This window comes from Oncorhynchus tshawytscha, linkage group LG07 (genome assembly GCF_018296145.1).
Source record: "Oncorhynchus tshawytscha isolate Ot180627B linkage group LG07, Otsh_v2.0, whole genome shotgun sequence".
Classification (NCBI taxonomy): Eukaryota; Metazoa; Chordata; class Actinopteri; order Salmoniformes; family Salmonidae; genus Oncorhynchus; species Oncorhynchus tshawytscha.
This window is the reverse complement of record NC_056435.1, coordinates 52,090,842-52,105,915: the sequence shown is the minus strand read 5'-3', so window position 1 is coordinate 52,105,915 and position 15,074 is coordinate 52,090,842. Positions and strand designations below refer to the sequence as shown.

At 44.8% G+C, this 15,074-nt stretch overlaps 1 pseudogene; it reads left to right on the top strand.

Annotated features, from left to right (window-relative positions):
- Positions 1-906: 906 nt before the first annotated feature.
- Positions 907-3,016, top strand: LOC112255509 (annotated as a pseudogene).
- Positions 3,017-15,074: the final 12,058 nt, after the last annotated feature.

Here is a 15,074-nt window from a genome sequence, read left to right as displayed (position 1 = left end):
GAATAAAGACAGCTTTCCAGTAGTAAGACATGTATAAAAGCAACAGATACCATTAATAAGAAGGGGCTAGAAGCGTCTTATATGGTGAGCTACCTAGGACAGACAAGCCCCATACTATTGTGGAGGACTTCATTCTTCCTACTGCTGCGGATATGGTTGGGACAATGTTGGAGAAGGCAAAAAAAACTATATGGACAATGTCTTCATCAAACAACACTGTTTCACGACACATCAGTGACATGGCAGGATATATTTTGAAACAATTACTGCTTTGCATACAAGCCAGTGAATTATATGCGTTACAGCCGGATAAGTAAACAGATGTGGTGGGCCTGGCACAGCTCCTGATGTACAGTATGTCCGTTACGTTTATGGGGGGTCAATTAAGGAACACATCCTCTTCTGCAAACCACTGAAAACCAGGACAACATGATATTTGAAAAGTACTGGACAGCTTTGTGACATCAAATGGACTTTGGTGGTCAACATGTGTTGGTAGCTATACTGATGGTGCAAAAGTCATGACAAGGAGGCATAGTGGAGTGGTAACGCGCATGCAAGCAGTTGCTCCCAACACCACTTGGGTACAGTGCAGCATCCACCGAGAGGCTCTTGCTGCCAAGGGGATGCCTGACAGATTGAAATACATTTTAGGTATGACAGTGGAAATGGTTAACTTTGTTAAAACTTCTTATGGCTGGGTGCAGTATTCAGTAGCTTGGATGAATAAGGTGCCCAGAGTAAACTGCCTGTTACTCAGGCCCAGTTGCTAATATATGCATTAGTAGATATGGATATTCTGTAAGTTGTCCAGTCATTTCAATTCTTCTTCTTTCACAGGCATGATCACATCACATACTAATGTATTTCCTATTGTATATATTTTTTTATATCCCCTTAGTCATCATGTCAGATCATGTCAGATACAAAGTATTGAATGCAAGTGTCATCCCTTCAGAGAAGCTCCTGGGATCAAGAGATGTGGACAAGAGTCCGTACAAGTTTGGGCACACTAAGGTAGAGCAATGGACTGCAGTATCACTTTTCCCACAAAAACCACAAACATTGAGCTCAATTGAAAAAAATTGTAGCTCTGTATTTTCTATAAATATAATAAAGATCAATATTCCTATAGGTGTTCTTCAAAGCTGGTCTTCTGGGTACTCTGGAGGAGATGCGAGATGAGAAACTGGTTACTCTGGTGACCATGACTCAGGCTCTCTGCAGAGGTTATATCATGAGGAAAGAGTTTGTCAAGATGATGGCGAGACGGTAGCTACACTACTTTACAGAGCAGTGTCTTTTAACCCTGGTCCTGGGAACTCAAAGTGGTGCACATTTTAGCGTTTGCCCTAGTACTACACACCTGATTCCACTTATCAAATGTTTGATGATGAGTTAATTAATGGATTCAGGTGTGTAGTGCTAGGGCAAAAAACAAAATGTGCACCCCTTTGGGTCCCCAGGACCATCATTCAGAAACGCTGTTATAGAGTATGTTATATTGAGCCAGTGAAGAGAATCCCCCCAAAACTATTTTTTTAAATGATTATTATTAACAGAGAGGCAATTTACTCCATTCAATACAACATCCGCTCATTTATGAACGTAAATCACTGGCCATGGATGAAGCTGTACTTCAAGATCAAGCCTCTTTTAAAATCAGCAGAAGCTGAAAAAGAGATGGTCGCAATGAAGGAAAACTTTGAGAAAATTAAGGAGGATCTGGCAAAGGCCTTGGCCAAGATAAAAGGACTAGAGGAGAAAATGGTTTCTCTGCTGCAGGAAAAATAATGACCTGCAGCTACAGATTGCATCTGTAAGTTAACAAATTGCTTGTTTAATACAATTATTTTTGATGTCATTTAATTTGCCTTTGATTTTCAGTGTTGTTTAATTTATATTTTATCTGCTGTAGGAAGAGAATACTCTCTCTGATGCTGAGGAAAGATGTGAGGGACTCATCAAGAGTAAGATCCAGATTGAAGCCAAACTCAAAGAGATTACTGAGAGGTTGGAGGATGAGGAGGAGATCAATGCTGAGCTGACTGCCAAAAAGAGAAAATTGGAGGATGAGTGCTCTGAGCTAAAGAAAGACATTGATGACTTGGAGCTCACCTTGGCCAAAGTGGAGAAAGAGAAACATGCCACTGAAAATAAGGTTTACCTTTTATGACGAGGTTGTGAAGTTGTGTATTAATTTTAAATGTAAAAGACAAAGCATTGATGAGTTTATATGAAATAATTCGATTTAGGTTGAAAACCTGACAGAGGAGATGTCTTCTCAAGATGAGTGCATTATCAAGTTAACCAAGGAGAAGAAAGACCTCAAAGAGGGACACCAGCAGGTCCTTAATGATCTCCAGGCAGAGGAAGACAAAGTCAACACTCTGGCCAAGAGCATCCATAAACTGGATAAGGCAAAGAAGACTGGAGAATGAGAAGGCAGAAATCCCGGCTGCACTAGAAGAAGCAGAGGTGTACACCACAATAGTTTTTATCTCAACAAAGTGATCATGATAATATACATGTCATTCCTACATCACTACATTATTTAATGGTTTGGTTATTGTTCAATTCTATAGGGCACACTGGCACATGAGGAATCCAAGATTCTTCGTATACAGCTGGAGCTCAACCAGATCAAAGGGGAAGTTGACAGGAAGCTGACGGAGAAGGATGAGGAGATAGAGCAGATCAAGAGGAACAGCCAGAGGGTGATGGACTCCATGCAGAGCACTCTGGACTCTGAGATCAGGGGTCGGAATGATGCTATGAGAGTAAAGAGAAAGATGGAGGGAGACCTCAATGAGATGGAGATTCAGCTGAGCCATGCCAACCGTCAGGCTGCTGAAGCTCAGAAACAGCTGAGGAATGTCCAGGGAGCATTCACGTTATAAACTTTATTCCCAAATGGAGTCCCAAATGGATTGTTCTTTCTCTTTAGATGTTGTTAGAATACATTTTCAGAGTGTGGCAGAGTCAGGAGTCAGACCTGAGCCAACTCTCCCTGTTGATCGTGAGGAGCCAAGGAGGAGACCAGAATCAGAGCCGGTGTTTGAGGTGAGCGAAACAGAGACTGTGAAGGAGTTAATGGGGAAATTGGAGGAGAGAGAAATGAGGGAGTTGCTGTGTTGGTGCTTTTTGCATGGAATTCGCCCGACGGAACGTGTCGGGGATTTGATGGCACCTGGGTTAGCACTCCATACTCGTCCTGAGGTGCGTGTTAGTCGGCTGGTGAAGTTGGTGCCAGCCTCACGCACCAGGCCTCCTGTGCACATCCCTAGCCTTGCACGTCCTGTGCCAGCACTGCTCTCAAGATCTCCAGTACGCCTTCACGGTCTAGCCCATCCTGTGCCACCTCCACACTCCAGCCCTCCGGTAACAGCTCCCCGCACCAGGCTTCCTGTGCGTGTTCTCGGTTCAGTACCACCAGCACCACGCATCAGGCCTACAGTGCGCCTCGCCTCTCAGCGCTGCCGGAGCCTTTCTCCTCTCCTGCGCTGCCGGAGTCTCCCGTCTGTTCAGCGCTGCCAGAGCTGCCAGCCTGCATGGAGCAGCCAGAGCTGCCAGCCTGCATGGAGCAGCCAGAGCTGCCAGCCTGCATGGAGCAGCCAGAGCTGCCAGCCTGCATGGAGCAGCCAGAGCTGTCAGTCTGCAAGGAGCTGTCAGTCTGCAAGGAGCTGTCAGTCTGCACGGAGCTGTCAGTCTGCACGGAGCTGCCAGTCTGCAAGGAGCTGCCAGTCTGCACGAAGCTGTCAGTCTGCAAGGAGCAGTCAGAGCTGTCAGTCTGCATGGAGAAGTCAGAGCTGTCAGTCTGCATGGAGAGCCAGAGCTGCCAGTCTGCACGGAGCTGCCAGTCTGCACGGAGCTGCCAGTCTGCACGGAGCTGCCAGTCTGCACGGAGCTGCCAGTCTGCACGGAGCTGCCAGTCTGTAAGGAGCCGCCAGAGCTGCCAGTCTGTAGCAGCCAGAACTGCAGTCTGCATGGAGCAGCCAGAGCTGTCAGTCTGCAAGGAGCTGTCAGTCTGCATGGAGCAGCCAGAGCTGTCAGTCTGCATGAAGCTGCCAGTCTAAGGAGCTGCCAGTCTGCAAGGAGCTGCCAGTCTGCATGGAGCAGCCAGAGCTGTCAGTCTGCATGAAGCTGCCAGTCTAAGGAGCTGCCAGTCTGCAAGGAGCTGCCAGTCTGCACGGAGCCGCCAGAGCTGCCAGTCTGTAAGAAGCCGCCAGAGCTGTCAGCCTACATGGAGCAGCCAGAGCCGCCAGTCAGCGTGGAGCCGCCAGTCAGCATGGAGCAGCCAGATCTTTCAGTCTGCCAGGATCCGCCAGTCAGCCAGACTCTTCCAGATCTGCCAGACTCTTCCAGATCTGCCAGTCAGCCACTCTTCCAGATCTGCCAGTCAACCAGACTCTTCCAGATCTGCCAGTCAACCAGACTCTTCCAGATCTGCCAGTCAACCAGACTCTTCCAGTCAACCAGACTCTTCCAGTCAACCAGACTCTTCCAGATCTGCCAGTCAACCAGACTCTTCCAGATCTGCCAGTCAACCAGACTCTTCCAGATCTGCCAGTCGGCCAGGATCCGCCAGGATCCGCCAGTCGGCCAGGATCCGCCAGGATCCGCCAGTCGGCCAGGATCCGCCAGGATCCGCCAGTCGGCCAGGATCCGCCAGGATCCGCCAGTCGGTCAGGGTCCGCCAGTCGGCCAGGATCCGCCAGGGTCCGCCAGTCGGCCAGGATCCGCCAGTCGGCCAGGATCCGCCAGGATCCGCCGGTCGGCCAGGATCCGCCGGTCGGCCAGGATCCGCCAGGATCCGCCGGTCGGCCAGGATCCGCCAGGATCCGCCGGTCGGCCAGGATCCGCCAGGATCCGCCAGGATCCGCCAGGATCCGCCAGTCGGCCAGGATCCGCCAGGATCCGCCAGGATCCGCCAGGATCCGCCAGGATCCGCCAGGATCCGCCAGGATCCGCCAGGATCCGCCAGTCGGCCAGGATCCGCCAGTCGGCCAGGATCCGCCAGTCGGCCAGGATCCGCCAGGGTCCGCCAGGATCGGCCAGTCGGCCAGGATCCGCCAGGATCGGCCAGGGTCGGCCAGGATCCGCCAGTCGGCCAGGATCCGCCAGTCGGCCAGGGTCCGCCAGGATCCGCCAGTCGGCCAGGATCCGCCAGTCGGCCAGGATCCGCCAGGATCCGCCAGTCGGCCAGGATCCGCCAGGATCCGCCAGTCGGCCAGGATCCGCCAGGATCCGCCAGTCGGCCAGGATCCGCCAGGATCCGCCAGTCGGCCAGGATCCGCCAGGGTCCGCCAGTCGGCCAGGATCCGCCAGGATCCGCCAGTCGGCCAGGATCCGCCAGGGTCGGCCAGTCGGCCAGGATCCGCCAGGGTCGGCCAGGATCCGCCAGGATCCGCCAGTCGGCCAGGATCCGCCAGGATCCGCCGGTCGGCCAGGATCCGCCAGGATCCGCCAGTCGGCCAGGATCCGCCAGGATCCGCCAGGATCCGCCAGGGTCGGCCAGGATCCGCCAGGGTCCGCCAGGGTCGGCCAGGGTCCGCCAGGGTCGGCCAGGATCCGCCAGGGTCCGCCAGGGTCGGCCAGGATCCGCCAGGGTCCGCCAGGGTCGGCCAGGGTCCGCCAGGATCCGCCAGGGTCGGCCAGGGTCCGCCAGGATCCGCCAGGGTCGGCCAGGGTCGGCCAGGATCCGCCAGGGTCCGCCAGGGTCGGCCAGGGTCCGCCAGGGTCCGCCAGGGTCGGCCAGGGTCCGCCAGGGTCCGCCAGGGTCGGCCAGGGTCCGCCAGGGTCGGCCAGGGTCCGCCAGGGTCGGCCAGGGTCCGCCAGGGTCGGCCAGGGTCGGCCAGGGTCCGCCAGGGTCGGCCAGGGTCCGCCAGGGTCCGCCGGTCGGCCAGGATCCGCCAGGGTCGGCCAGGATCCGCCAGGATCCGCCAGGGTCGGCCAGGATCCGCCAGGATCCGCCAGGGTCGGCCAGGATCCGCCAGGGTCGGCCAGGGTCCGCCAGGGTCGGCCAGGAGGCCAGGATCTGGTAGATCTACCTACCTGCCTGAGCTTCCCCTCACTCCCGAGCTTCCCCTCACTCCCGAGCTTCCCCTCAGTCCTGATCTGCTACTCAGTCCAGTGGGTTTCTGGGTGAGGACTACTAGGCCATGGTCGGCGGCGAGGGTGGACTATCCAGGGACGCGAGGAGAGGGGACTAAGACATTAACTGAGTGGGTTCCACGTCCCGCGCCGGAGCCGCCACCATGGACAGACGCCCACCTGGACCCTCCCTATTGTTTTGAGGTGCGTTCGGGAGTCCGCACCTTAGGGGGGTTCTGTCACGCCCTGGTGTAAGTATTTTGTGTTTTTCCTCATGTATTGGGTCAGGCCAGGGTGTGGCATGGGGTTTTTGTATTGTGGTGTGTTTTGTCTTGGGGTTTTTGGTGTGTGTGTATTGGGATTGTAGCTAGTGGGGTTATCTAGCAAAGTCTATGGCTGTCTGGAGTGGTTCTCAATCAGAGGCAGGTGTTTATCGTTGTCTCTGATTGGGAACCATATTTAGGCAGCCATATTCTTTGAGTTTGTCGTGGGTGATTGTCCTTAGTGCCTTTGTTCCTGTCGCTGTGTTAGTTGACACAAGTATAGGCTGTTTCGGTTTTCGTTACGTTTATTGTTTTGTAGTGTTTTGTGTGTATTCGTGTTACGTTTGTTTTATTTAAACATGGATCGCAATCTACACGCTGCATTTTGGTCCGACTCTCCTTCACACCTAGAAAACCGTTACATGTGTGGCTCAGTTTGTAGAGCATGGCGCTTGCAAAGCAAAGGGTCATGGGTTTTAACCTGCTGGGGCCACTCATATGTAAAATCTATGCACAAGTGACTGTAAACTCCTTTGGATTACAGCGTCTGCTCAGTACTGTATATAGGCCTGGTAAAAAATGATGGTTATGGGAAAATATGTTTTTAATAATCTTATCTAAGGTGCAACTTGAAGTAAAAAATAAGTAGAATACAAAATGGGATAGGTAACACAAACCAAATTATAAGAAACCTGAATAAAGGCAAACATACAGTACAAGAATCAAGTTTACTTCGACCCTCTACCTTGTAGTCTGTTTCTGTTGTACTTTTGGTATGATCCTTCTTTATTCATAAGATGAGGATGATAACGTAAACAATTTATAAGACATTTGAACTTCTGCATGTTTTCTCCAAACATGCAGTATAATTGTTGTATTTTTGTGATCCAAACAGGAGGAGCAGGCCAACACTCACCTGACCAGGTTCAGGAAGGTGCAGCATGAGCTGGAGGAAGCTCAGGAGCGTGCTGACGTCTCCGAGTCCCAGGTCAACAAGCTTAGAGCCAGGATCAGCCAGGACTTAGAGTGAAATTGGCAGCAAGGTACAATTCATTTGAATGCCATTTTTAAGAAATCATGACTAAAAAATCGAATCACACAAAACAATGCATTTCTTGCTTAATCTCATTGTGCCAGTTCCATAATAGATTTTCAGGAGAAGATAGATAATACATTGCCATATAGAGCGAATGGTTAATATAACATTTCTCAAAATCCCATTATGGTAAAGGATAAGAGACAATTAAATATATATATTATTTTCCAGGGGAATGCGGCTGAAGAGTGAGAGACAAAGTCCAGATGAGACAAAGTATCAAAAGGTCATACAATATGATTTTTGGTGAAATGTTCTCATGAAGTAAAAATTAATCTGCAAAACCCTATCAATTGTTTTCATAATTTACCTGTGAAATGTATTGTGTCATTACTGATTAAACCACTATCAAATGACAGATGATGTAGTGTTTTGGTCACTTAGCAGACACTCTTTATCCAGAGTGATTAGGGTTAAGTGCCTTGCTCAAGGGCACATCAACAGATTTGTTCACCTAGTTGGCTCAGGGGGTTGAGCCAGTGACCTTTCGGTTACTGGTCCAACGCTCTAAGCCGCTTGGCTACCTGCCGCCATAAACGGCTACATTAGTCAGGGCATTATCACTGTTTCAGCTGCTGCATTCAAATGTAATGGATAAAACTGTAGCTATTTTTGTTTTGCTGTAGAGTATTTGACTTATTATAATGTAGCTCCACTTGCATTTGAATTATTATTATTGAATTTTTTACTCCATATAGAAACATTTACATAACAACAACAACAACTTATAGACGCACACAATGACTACATCTCATCAGCCCCACATGCTCACATCCCCATCACGAGTGCCTGCATTATTGTTTGGCCTTAAATTGTATCAATTTGTTTTTCTCAGTCATCCATGTTTGCATTTGAATTATAACAGCATCTAAACAGACCACCTGGTGTCTCTTTCAGCATGTAGCTGAGCTATGCCATTATTGTGTCCATATCAGTCCTTTGATAAAACTGGTATTCCTTTGTTTTCCCATGAATAGGCTGTCAGTATCATACATCTATCCATTTGTCTGGGGGTGTCAGTTCTCTAAAACCTCATAAGACAATTACTGCCCACTTTATTTACTGGCCTCTGTTAATCAACACATCATTCAGCAGAATATCCTCAAATTAAGTTAACTGAAGTGGCTATTGCACCGATCTGATGGTGAAAACTACATGAAAGATCAATGTTCATGCATTTAGAATAAAGCTGTGAAAATGCAACTTAAATGGGGATATTAAGATGTTGTTCACACAGCAGTACTACATCCAGATAAAAGGGAAATGAAAGTCTAAAATGCAGATTTATGGTTCTGCAAGTCAATAAATGGCAACCATTATATCACAACCAGATTGCTGTTAGCAATCTTATGACATTTCTGTTAGTATTTCATGAGACTCCAACCCCTTTAATGTTTTAAGCAGTTGCTTTGTTGTTAAGAAAGACAGTGATAGAGCCTCGTACCACAAATGACATTGCAGCCTCATCTTCCACTCCACACTATTCTATTAGCTTGGTACTGTATGCATGCCTGTATGAAGGTAAACACAGATACACAAAAGAGGTAAAGTCTTTCTGAAAATAACAAATTTAGCTAACTTAGTCCTATTGTTCTATGAAGAGTGTCATGTTAATATCTCGGCCATGTAAAAAAGAAAAAGAGGTGTTTTACAAATTAGTCATGCAAGCATTTGTCAATTGTTAGTCCTACTGTACTAAGTGAGCAAAGACATGCTCTGTTCTTCTAATTTGTCACTTAATTCACAGGACAAAATCGGTCCAGCACGTAAATCCATTTACCATTTACTTACCACAAACCAGTATTGTAAAAGAGAGTAAGCTACCTGCAAATCTTAAACTGATGGTTATCATATACATCTACTTGACACAAAATGTTAAAATGGAAGAGGTACAACATAAAAACCAACATGGGTTTGACATATTTTTTTAACCGAAAAATGGCAGAACTTTGACTTACACTCTGACTTACACTTTGACTTACACTTACACACGCATTTCCAACGAGGGGCTAAATCATGACTGAAGAGAGCAAGACAGTTTTATATCAAAAGTTGACACAAAATAAGGCTTTGTCACACTTGGTAACAAAAAACTAGGCTGTGAGAGCATTGCTGAGTAGGCAGCTATATATATATATTCCATCCTAATAAGAACACAGGGGAGGGTAAGAGATCACGTATTGGATTTGTATTGAATATATTACCTATTTTATGATGTGTAAACTTCTCAGAAATGTCTTAATGCCCTCTATCTTGGCCTGTTCAATATCATCTTTCCACAAGGAAAGAATGAGAGCTAATTCACAACATATCATTCGAGGCACTCCTTACTTCATATAGGGAACAAACACTTGAGGAAATGGCCAGCCTGCAAGGTTGCCTTGTAGTTTCAGTTCAAAACCCAGGGCCAAATCTGTGAAGTGGGTGATTGATTTACAGAGGCGAAGTAGAACAAAGTAGGTCATTACAAACCTAAATCTGTACTTCTTCTGATGCTGGTTAAAACTTATTGAATCTAGGGGGCACTATTTTCATTTTTGGAAAAATAACGTTCCCAAAGTAAACGGGCTATTTTGTCAGGACAAGATGCTAGAATATGCATATAATTGACAGCTTAGGATAGAAAACACTCTAAAGTTTCCAAAACTGAAAAATATTGTCTGTGAGTATAACAGAACTGATATTGCAGGCGAAAGCCTGAGAAAAATCCAATCAGGAAGTGACTCTTATTTAGAAACCTCTGCGTTTCTATGCGTCCCCATTGAGCAGTGAATGAGATATCAACCAGATTCCTTTTTCTATGGCTTCCCTAATGTGTCTAGTGTCATAATACATAGTTTCAGGGTTTTTAATTTGAAAAATGAGCCTGAACGTCAACATTGCGTCAGTGGTCAGCTGAAGTCTCTCCGAGTGTTTTGTGCGTAAAGGACAAATGTGGCCATTGTTTCTCTCTTTCCTACTAAGAAGCCATCTGTCCCGGTTGATATATTATTGAATAGATATTTGAAAAACACCTTGAGGATTGATTATAAACAACGTTTGCCATGTTTCTGTCGATATTATGGAACTAATTTGGAATATTTCGGCGTTGTCGTGACCGCAATTTCCGGTCGATTTCTCAGTCAAACGTGAAGAACAAACTGAGCTATTTCGGCTACAAAAATAATCATTTTTGGAAAAAAGGAACATTTGCTATCTAACTGGGAGTCTCGTGAGTGAAAACATCTGAAGCTCATCAAAGGTAAACGATTTAATTTGATTGCTTTTCTGATTTCCATGACCAGGTTGCCTGCTGCTAGCTAGGCATAATGCTATGCTAGGCTATCGATAAACTTACACAAATGCTTATCTTGCTTTGGCTGTAAAGCATATTTTCAAAATCTGAGATGACAGGGTGATTAACAAAAGGCTAAGCTGTGTTTCAATATATTTAACTTGTGATTTCATGATTAGGAATATTTTCTAGTAATATTTATGTCCGTTGCGTTATGCTAATTAGTGTCAGTTGATGACAACGCTCCCGGATCCGGGATGGGTAGTACCAAGAGGTTTTAACTACCAGAAACATCATTATGGTGAGGTTGATTTCACATCTTGCCAAGTATTGTACAGATGAAGAACAGAGGTTCAAATCTGTGGAGTGGTTGATTGACTTACAGAGGCATAAATCAGCGGCAATTTTCTTTTTTGCAGTTACAGGTGTAAAGGATCTTACTTTGACCAGTATTGTCGTAGCAAAATAATCCTGTAGCAACAGGATTTGAATGTTACTTGATCAGTGGTAAGGCTATGAAACTACATCAAAAGTGCTCAGCATATGTGGAAACTCCTTCAAGACTGCTGGAAAAGCATTCCAGGTGACAATCTCATGAAGTTGGCTGAGAGAATGCCAAGAGAACAAAGCTGTCATCAAGGCAAATGGTGCCTACTTTGAAGAATCTAAAATCTAAAATATATTTTGATTTGTTTAACACATTTTTGGTTACTAAATGATTCCATATGTGTTATTGTAGAAAATAGTAAAAATAAAGAAAAACACTTGAATGAGTAGGTGTGTCCGAACTTTTGACTGGTACTGTGTATTTTTTAAAATTCTGCAGTCCTTTAAATGTACTTTTCAAGGAGATACGCTTGTTTCCACTGTCATGTGTTATCAACATTCTATCAAGTCCACAGACTGACAACTGTCTAGGCCCAACTTTGCTTGTTAGTCACATGAAAGACTTGCAAGGATTCTGGAACAGTATGCCGGTGACATGTGAGAGCTTCTCCACAGTTAAACTGGGCTCCTCTGCAGTGCCAAGGTGCATTAGGGGAGATTAGCTTCAACATAAGACCAAAACAATGTCTGAACTCCAGTAACTGAAATCCTTCACAGAACAGCATTTTCACAACATTAAGAAACGGTATATCACAAGTGACCTATTCTATAAATACTCAGTGAAATTGATCCCACAGTTTGAGAGGCTTAATTTCCATTGTGACTAGGTTGCCATGTATACTTCCAATACCGCATTCTATTTGAGAACAGAGCTCTTAATCAATAATTAAAAATTGATGTCAGCTATAAAAACATATTTCACATAGTAACATTTATTAGATTATCCATTTATGTTCAGCAATGGCCACAATCACTTGACTACATTGATAAGTATTTAAAAACCACATAAATATCAGTGGCAAGTTCAGTATCATTGTGTGTTAATGACAGACACAAGATACAAAATCAGAATAATGAATACTTCTATAGACTGTAAAATAGGTGGCATGATGTAAGGATGATTCATATGTTTGTTTACTTTTTGGTATTACACAACTTGAATATCAATATCAAACTTGAGCAATATCCACTTGGTTTTCCTTCTTAGTATTTTCAGATCACCTTCTCAGTACACATACTTTTCTCTTGGAGAAGGAAAGCAGGAAGATGAAATAATATTTGCTAATTGATGCATCTTGAGTAGCATTTATTAGCATTTAAAGTTGCTGCAGAGATCATCCGTTCACCTCCTCTGCATCTCACAAAGACACGGAGGTTGGAACAAAAAATCTCAAATTTGGACTCATCAGACCAAAGGACAGATTTCCACCAGTCTAATGTCCATTGCTCGTGTTTCTTGGCCCAGCAAGTATCTTCTTCTTATTGGTGTCCTTTAGTAGTGGTTTATTTGCAGCAATTCGACCATGAAGACCTGATTCACATAGTCTCTTTTGAACAGTTGATGTTGAGATGTTTACTTGAACTCTGTGAAGCATTTATTTGTGCTGCAATCTGAGGTGCAGTTAACTCTAATGAACTTATCCTCTGCAGCAGAGGTAACTCTGGGTCTTCCTTTCCTGTGGTGGTCCTCGTGAGAGCAGTTTCATCATAGTGCTTGATGGTTTTAGCAATTGCACTTGAAGAAACTTTGAAAGTTCTTGAAATTTTCTGGATTGACTGATGTCTTAAAGTAATGTTGGACTGTTTTTTTCTCTTTGCTTATGTGAGCTGTTCTTGCCATAATATGGACTTGGTCTTTTACCAAATATGTCTATCTTCTGTATACCACTCCACCTTGGTCACAACACAACTGATTGGCTCAAACGCATTAAGAAGGAAATAAATCCCACAAATGAACTTTTAACAAGGCACACCTGTTAATTGAAATGCATTCCAGGTGACTACCTCATAAAGCTGGTTGAGAGAATGCCAAGCATGTGCAAAGCTGTCATCAAGGCAAAGGGTGGCTAAAGAAGAAGAATCTCTTTGAAGAATCTCAAATATAACATATATTTTGATTTATTTAACACTTTTTTAGTTACTACATGATTCCATATGTGTTATTTCATAGTTTGATGTCTTCACTATTATTGTACAATGTAAAAACATTTTCCAATAAAGAAAAACCCTTGAATGAGTAGGTGTGACTGGTACTGTATATACAGTGGGGTCAAAATGATTGACACCCTTGATAAAGATGAGCAATGATGTTGATATAAAGCAAACAGTTCAAATACTGAGCTGTAATTGTTTGCTCAAAATCCTTAGAACATTTTTGGAATGATATTATTTTATACAATTGTTTTACAAGTAATATTTTTACTTAAAAAATGTGTAAAAGTTTAATGTTTGGTCCCATATTCCAAGCTTGTGACTCTACAAATTTGTTGGATGCATTTGCAGGACCCCAGTCTGAGGTTATGAGCACTCTGGAGATGGTTGTCATCAAGGATCTCTCTGTACTTTGCTCTGTTCATCTTTCCCTAGATCCTGACTAGTCTCCAACTCCGTGCAGCTGAAAAACATCCCTACAGCATAATGCTGCCACCACCAGGCTTCACCATAGGGATGTTGCCAGGTTTCCTCCAAACTTGACGCTTGGCGTTAAGGCCATTAGACCAGATGATCTTGTTTCTCATGATCTGAGTCCTTTAGGTGCCTTTTGGCAAACTCCAAGTGGGCTGTCATGTGCCTTTTACTGAGGAGTGACTCCCATCTGGCCAATCTACCGTAAAGGCCGGATAGGTGGAGTGCTACAGAGATGGTTGTCCTTCTCGAAGATTCTCCCATTTCACAGAGGAACTCTGGAGCTCTGTCAGAGTGCCCATCGGGTTCTTGGTCACCTCCCTGACCAAGGCCCCGATTGCTCAATTTGGCTGGGTGGCCAGCTCTAGGAAGAGTCTTGGTGGTTCCAAACTTCTTCGATTTAAGAATAATGGTGCCACTGTGTCCTTGGGGACCTTCAATGCTGCAGAAATGTTTTGGTACCCTTTCCCAGATCTGTGCCTCGACACTATCCTCTCTCGGAGCTGTAAGGACACTTCCTTTGACCTCTGACAAGCACTGTTAACTGTAGGACATTATATAGACAGGTGTGTGGATTTCCAAATCGTGTCCAAGCAATTGAATTTACCAGAGGTTCACTCCAATCAAGTTGTAGAAACATATCAAGGATGATCAATGGAAACAGGATGCACCTGAGGTCAATTTCAGGTCTCTTAGCAAAGTGTCTGAATACTTATGTAAATAAGGTATCTGTTTTTTTTATTTTTAATACATTTCCCCCCCAAAAATCTAAAAACCTGTTTTCACTTTGTCATTATGGGGTATTGTGTCTAGATTGATGAGGAAAGAAGTGTAATTTAATCAATTTTAACATAAGGCTGTAACGGTAAAAAAATTTGGAAAAAGGGAACGGGTCTGAATACTTTCCGAATGCGCTGTATAGGTTGGGGGTCCCTAGGTTGCTAATTTGCCTGGGACGGGGTCTCTGTGCAAGAAAAGGTTGAAGACCCCTGATTTACATTGTTGTTTTTATCCCATAATGTATATAAACCCTGGATTGCGTGTGCAATGTATTGGCCATTGAGAGACTTTGAAGCCACCGGCCGGCCATATTGGGACTCCCCAGTAGGAGCAGTCCTCCACTGGAATTGATGGAATTCTACAGTATTTCAATAAAAAAATTCAAGGACAAAAAGACACGCATTTAAGTGTTTTGTTATTGTAGTGGGGACAGTAACATTAGTACTCTAAAAGTAAAATGTTTTTATATTTATTTTTGTATGTTTAGTTCACATATAATTCAAAAGTATGCATTAAGGTGTCTGTAATAGAATAAACATGTCAAAAACGAATTAAT